Raw genomic sequence first — 7,735 nt, forward strand, 5'->3', positions numbered from 1 at the left:
TAATTTACGCAAAGCCCTATTCGCGAACGTTTTACGCAAACGGCGTACACGACGGAAAATTCTACGCTGGCCCGACTTCCATACTTAACATTGCGTACGCCTCATAGAGCAGGGGTATACGCCGAAAAAAGCCTTACGTAAACGATGTTAAAAAATCTAGCTAATTTGCATACTTGACGCGGAAATCGACGGAATCGCCACCTAGCGGCCAGCGGAAATATGCACCTAAGATCCGACGGTGTACTAAGACGTACGTCAGTCGGATCGAGCCTACATTCAGTCGTATCTTGTTTTGTGGATACAAAACAAAGATACGACGGGGCATCTTAGAAATTATGCGGCGTATCAATAGATACACCTGCGTAATTTCTTTGTGGATCTGGGCCATAGCGTTTTTATTAATATTTTTTTTTTTTACTAGTAATGGCGGCGATCAGCGATTTTTATCGGTACTGTGACCTTTTGGCGGACACTTTGGACACATTTTTGGGACCATTGGCATTTTTATAGCGATCAGTGCTATAAAAATGCATCGATTACTGTAAAAAATGTCACTGGCAGGGAAGGGGTTAACACTAGGGGGCAGGGAAGGGGTTAATCATGTTCCCTGGGTGTGTTCTAACTGAAGGGGGGATGGTCTAAGTAGGGGAAATGACAGATCGCTGTTCATACATTGTATGAACAGACAATCAGGCATTTCCCCCGCTGACAGGACCGGGAACTGTGTGTTTACACACACAGCTCCCAGTCCTCGTTCTGTAACGAGCGATCGCGTGTGCCCGGCGGTGATCACGCACGTCGGGACCAGGGGCGCAGCTCCTCCGGGGGCGCGCACACGCCCCTAGTGGCTGATTTGCGAGGTGACGATCTACGTATAACTGCGGCGGCTGGTCGGCAAGTAGTTAAGAACCCCCTTATTATAAGCTATATCCACCAACACGTAGTAAGTTAAACTTGGTACATGGGAAGAGGATCAGAACTCGGCTAATAGCCGGTAGGCTTCCCGAAGATGATCTAATGTATCTTGAACGACACGACTTCCTCCTTTATCCGCCTGCTTTACTATAATATCTTTGGCCGTAAGATCTTTCAGTGCCTGACACTCGGCTCTATCAAGATTAGGAGAACTCCATTTCAATTAATTATCACCTAGAGCAGGCATGTCCAAAGTCCGGCCCGGGGGCCAAATGTGGCCCCCCTGTTGAATTTAATATGGCCCCCCTGGGGATTTGGATATATATATTGTTTGTGGCCCCCAGGGCCACAAAAGATATACACTGTATTTATTGGCGCTGCCTTGGAGGGGACAAGACGAGCACCGTCAGATTACATGAAGAAAATCTTCTGTTTACTCAGCAGCATCTCTATTGGAAGTCCCGTCTCCTGGGATGCCATTGGACGACTGTTCTGTCTATCATAGGAGGGGGGACTTTGTATTAAAGAGGCCACAGGGTAAACAAGAGATTCTCCTGTTTGTAATCTGTCGGCACTCGTCCCGCCCCCCTCCCTCTGCTCTCCGAGGCTGCAGACGGGCATTGATCAGGCTGCACAGATGGCAATGGTAAGGCTGCATTCATGGCATATGTGAGGCTGCATTCATGGCACATGTGAGGCTGCATTGGTTGCAATGGTAAGGCTGCATTCATGGCAATGGTAAGCCCATGCGTGTTATCCGCCGATAAATACAGAATATCCAAATAAAACGCCCAAACTCATCCTTAGTCCTGAGCAGCGCTCTGGGATTCATTGGGGCCACAAAAGAAATCTATACAGTAAATTCAAATAACACGCCCGAGCTCATCTCTTCAACACACACAGCCACAAAGGAAGAGAATTATTGTTGGGCCGTGTATTAGTTGTTCGGACAAACACACTTAGGCTGAATTTTAATGGTTCTAAGAATGTCACGCAAAAAAGTCAGCCCTAACGCATGCTCACTTCATCAAATCTGGCCCTCTTTGAAAAAAGTTTGGACACCCCTGGCCTAGGTCATCTTCATGTTGAGCAACAAGTCCCAGGCCTGCAGATGGTCATCGTTCAGGCTGCACTGATGGCAATGGTAAGGCTGCATTCATGTCACATGTGAGGCTGCATTTATGGCACATGTGAGGCTGCATTGGTTGCAGTGGGAAGGCTGCATTCATGGCAATGGTAAGGCTGCATTCAGGGCAATGGTGAGGCTGCATTCATGGCAATGGTAAGACCGTGCGTGTTATACGCCCATAAATACGGTATATCCAAATAACACGCCCAAGCTCATCCTTAGTCCTGAGCAGCGCTCTGGGATTCGTTGGGGCCACAAAAGAAATCTATACAGTATCTCCACATACCACTCCCGAGCTCATCTCTTCACCACACACAGCCACAAAGGCAAGATAATTTTAATGGTTCAAAGAATGTCAGGCAAAATAGTCGGCCCTCACGCATGTTCACTTAATCAAATCTGGCCATCTTTGAAAAAAGTTTGGACACCCCTGACCTAGAGAAATAAAATCCTTATAGACAGCTTGGTAAAAAGTTTCTATATGTGGGCCTTTAGATTGACTCTCTATATTGCCTTCCTTCCAGAGATCTTCCAAAATCTGTAACATTCCATCTGCATCATACACTTCATCATCATTATGGTTTTGTGACTGAGAAATGGTCTCATTACTAGTGGTTCCTGCTACCAAATTTTTATTTAAAACTTTACATTTTTGAAAAGACCAAACTTATTTGGTCCTAACCGAGGGAGAGAAACTAAGTCCCTGCCTCAAGAGGATGGATTCTACCGATATAAGTGTTATATGTGTAGGTATTTTATATATGATGTTATATGTATTGCACAATATATTGTATTGCATTACCATATTGACCAGGAATTCAGTTGAACCGTCCAAGCCAGCTGAATTCTAACATATCAAAGGAACAGCTGAAGACCCTTTGATGTGTTAATCTTACCTAAGACTACCTAGGTGTGAGGTATGGCCCGTTCACCTCAACGGGTACATTGTTTACATACATAAGGAAGTATTTATTGATGGTAATTAGACTTGAGGGGGTATTCATTCATGAGAAACCTTTGGTTGGGGTCAACCGTAGATCAAAGACGGCCAATCAAATTCCTCAGCTATTCAGTGAATAGGGAATATAATTCTGGAGGTGTGAGTCTTGTCGGAATATTCTCTGTATATTCTCTGTATGAATATGGCACAGGTCTAGAAGTGATCAGAATATTCTCTGGGTATGGCACAGGTCTAGAGCTGATCTAGTCAGATGGGACTTTGACTTCCAATACAGAATAACATCCAAATCCAACAGAGTAATTCAAATAAATGCACTCTCTGGAGAGCCTGGTGTGTTGCTGCGGAACAACATAATTTATAGTCGTCGTATGTCATACTAACACCTAAATATCAATTATCTAACCAGACTACACTATACATTTATATCACTACAGTAAGGTTAAGTGAGGATAAGTTATAGATCTTGATAGTACTATCTTCTCTTTTTTGTATATTCTTAGATTGTGCTCCTCCTCTTCTAGCTCGTCTAGTTTTTTATTTTTTCGTTCAGTTCTGAGACTCCCTTTGGAGGATGGTCTAAAAAATCCTCGATAATCTGAACTATCACGATTTGCATGATGATTATGTATATTATTACCTGAGAATGCGGAGAGCCCATTGTGTCTAGGACAAGCACCTTCTTTGATATGAACATCCAAATCTTTTGATAATGGACTGTGTTTTACGATAACCACATCAAATAAATAAAGTGGTGGTTGAGGAGACCCTCTGCCGGGCTTTATAGCAACCATAGGGTCTACTATCGGAAAGTTCATATCAGTCAGTCCGGTGTCCAAGGAAGCAGAGGATGTAATCTGTACCGGAACTGACTGTGATGGTACATTAACCACTTAAGGACCGCCTCCAGCACATATATGTCGGCAGAATGGCACGGCCGGGCACAAGCACGTACCTGTACGTCCTCTTTAAGTGCCCAGCCGTGGGGCACGGGACCCGATCACCGCTATAGTCTCGCGATCGGTCCCCGGAGCTGAAGAACGAGGAGAGCTGTGTGTAAACACACCTTCCCCGCTCTTCACTGTGGCGCTGTCATTGATCGTGTGATCGTGTGTTCCCTGATATAGGGAAAGACGATCAATGACGTCACACGTCCAGCCCCGCCCCCCAGTTAGAAACACATATTAGGTCACAATTAACCCCTTCAGCACCCCCTAGTGGTTTACTCCAAAACTGCAGTTGTCATTTTCACAGTAAACAATGCATTTTTATAGCATTTCTTGCTGTAAAAATTACAATTGTCCCAAAAATGTGTCAAAATTGTCCAATGTGTCCGCCATAATGTCGCAGTCATGGGAAAAAATCGTTGATCGCCGCCATTAGTAGTAAAAAAAAAAAATATTAATGAAAATGCAATAAAACTATCCCCTATTTTGTAAACACTATAAATTTTGCGCAAACCAATCGATAAACACTTATAGTGTTTTTTATTTTTACCAAACATAGGTAGAAGAATACCTATCGGCCTAAACTGAGGAAAAAAACGTTTTTTTTATATATTTTTGGGGGATATTTATTATAACAAAAAGGAAAAAAATATTGTTTTTTTTCAAAATTGTCGCTATATTTTTGTTTATAGCACGAAAATTTAAAACCGCAGAGGTGATCAAATACCACCAAAAGAAAGCTCTATTTGTGGGGGGAAAAGGACACCAATTATGTTTTGGGAGCCACGTCGCACGACCGCGCAATTGTCAAAGCGATGCAGTGCCGAATCGCAAAAACTGGCCGGGTCCTTTACCTTCATTTTGGTCCAGGTCTTAAGTGGTTAATCTCTGTAGGATAAGAGATATGACTCCCAGCTGATCCTGCTTCTAAGGACGGTATTCGCTCAGAGTTGTAAGCATATGAACAAGTATTGTTTAGATTGGAATTTGCCATTTTTGTCTTTACCTTTTCTATTATTCTTACTTTAATTTTTGTTGTTGTAATTACTAGTAGACTTATTGGGGCAGATCCTCAAACAAATTACGCCGGCGTATCTGTTGATACGTCGCGTAATTTCAAATTTCCTGCGTTGTATCTTTGTTTTGGTATCCACCAAACAAGATACGACGGCATCTGTGTTAGATCCGACAGGCATACCCGGAAGCGGCGGTGAAAATACGGTATGTACGGAAAAAAAAACAGCCAATTGTCATTAGGACAACTCGGCTGAATGTAATGTTAATAATTGATTTTTTGGGTGAATCTCCACTTTAAGGAAAATGTTTCACTGCAAATACATACCTCCCAACCGTCCTGGATTCCGCGGGACCCTCCCGCAATTCCAAGTGTGTCCCGGGGTCCTGCGGACTAGACTAGAGTCCCGGAAAACAGGGCCCCGGGCGCGACATTTAGGGGGGCGACATTCAGTGCCCCCTCCTAATTTTCATTTCCTGTGTCGCCGATCTCACCCACCATGTTTGGTGTCCGGTGCCCTGTGATTGGGCATATGGGGGTCATGTGCGGCGTGGGGCTGGCCTGTCTGCAATCGTCTAGAAGTCCCGCCTCTGCACATGACGGTTTCTCTGTCAGTGTTGGCAGAAGTTCACCTCCTGGAGGTGTGCATCTTTTCCGCATCGTCAGGGTAGTGCGGTAAGCAGACACCCCAGGGCGTTTGAGTACAGAGAATCCAAGCTGGTGACTGGGAGACACTGAGCGGTGCCTTACCGGTGACATCAGTCCCATCAAGACTACAGGACGGAACTCTCCTCCTCTTGCCTTGCTGAGCTTAGTTACCATTCCACGTTGCCAGCACACACGTTCCCCATCCTGGGCTGTTCTCACCCTGTGCGCCTTTTCATTCAGGAAATGGCTCCCAGCTTCTCCCCAGCCAATGAGAATGGAGGGAAGATAGTCCCCGCTCCAATTAGGTATGTGGATGAATCCGTATCCTCTCAGAGAAACCCAGGTGCCGGCAATGCACGAAGCAATTGTAGAAATAAATGTTTGGACAGCCGCATTCTGGAAAAACCTTCTTGGTTGCCATACATCACAGCAAAGACAGGGGCATACAGCTGACGTTTCGCACTACAATCAGTGCTTACTCATAGCTAGCATGTAAGAAAATGAGAATGGAGGGGTGTGGACTGCGGAAAGCCCAGTACTGAAACATGGCTGTCGGGCCCTAGGTCAGCTTGGAGCTGGACTTTGTGGAGGATATCCTAATATAACAGGGAGGCTGCAGGGGGCTCCATGGAGCTAGCGGCCGGGTTGTGATTTTGACCGCTGCAAACCCTTATGCTACACCTGTGTATATGTATGTGTATATTGTGACAGGAAGTCAGGTAAATCTGTGGGTGTTGTCACAGACGGGACATACATTTCTGCCTTGTTTAGACAATACACCAATTGTTAGGCGTCGGCTGCAAAAATAGCCAGACAAGGTCTAAGGGCGTTGGAAGACTCCAGCTGTTCAGAATGAGGCAATTAAGGCCTCTATAAGTAGTCCAGAGGATTACCACAAATTTGCTGCATGCTGAGGCTTTCTGAGTAAAAGAGAGCAGTACTGAAAGTCTTCTGAGGAGGCCAAGAGAGGATTGATTTTTCTGTGTGATAAAAATCAAAAGACTATTGTTTTTCTGCTGTATGACCAGCACTGTCTGCCCACCACTAGGCTTAGCCAGACTCCATAGATAGGTTCCTGTGTGGTGAAGATAGACGCCCAAAGTGGCCATGGTTTATTTTATGTATGATTTTGTTTATGCTGTTTGGATGCTTGCACTTGTTTCCAGCAAGATGGAAGAATAAACCAAAATCTTTGTTTTCAACCGTCTTCGACTGCCTTTCTGTATAAATTCAGTGTGTGGTGAACTCATCCAAGGGGTCACACACCCCGCTACCGTCCTAACCCCCTACAATATATATATATATATATATATATATATATATATATATATATATATATATATATATATATATATATATATATATATATATATATATATATATATATATATACATACAGTTGTATTCAAAATTATTCAACCCCCACTGAAATTGATTGTTTTGCCCAGTTTGACATTGATTTTGATCATTCAGTCATTCTGCTTACAATTAAATCAAAGAGGCAGGTGTAGGTCAGACAAATATAACATAACATTTATAATGAAATAACCACAAATGTCTTTTCTGTGCTCACATCATTATCAGTTTTATTCAACCCCCAGTTGACATTCAATCTTAGTACTTAGTACAACATCCTTTTACAGTTATAACAGCTTTTAAACTTGAAGCATAGCTTGACACAAGTGTCTTGCAGCGATCTACGGGTATCTTCGCCCATTCGTCATGGGCAAAAGCCTCCAGTTCAGTCACATTCTTAGGCTTGCGCACGGCAACTGCTTTCTTTAAGTCCCACCAGAGGTTCTCAATCGGATTTAAGTCTGGTGACTGCGATGGCCACTCCAAAATGTTCCAGCTTTTAATCTGCAACCATGCTCTAGTGGACTTGGAGGTATGCTTGGGATCATTGTCCTGTTGAAAGGTCCAACGTCTCCCAAGCCTCAGGTTTGTGATGGACTGCATCACATTGTTATCCACTATCTCCTGGTACTGAAGAGAATTCATGGTACCTTGCACACGCTGAAGCTTCCCTGTACCTGCAGAAGCAAAACAGCCCCAAAGCATGATTGACCCCCCGCCATGCTTCACAGTAGGCAAGGTGTTCTTTTCATCATAGGCCTTGTTCT

The sequence above is a fragment of the Rana temporaria genome, chromosome 1 (genome assembly GCF_905171775.1).
Source record: "Rana temporaria chromosome 1, aRanTem1.1, whole genome shotgun sequence".
NCBI classification, from domain to species: domain Eukaryota; kingdom Metazoa; phylum Chordata; class Amphibia; order Anura; family Ranidae; genus Rana; species Rana temporaria.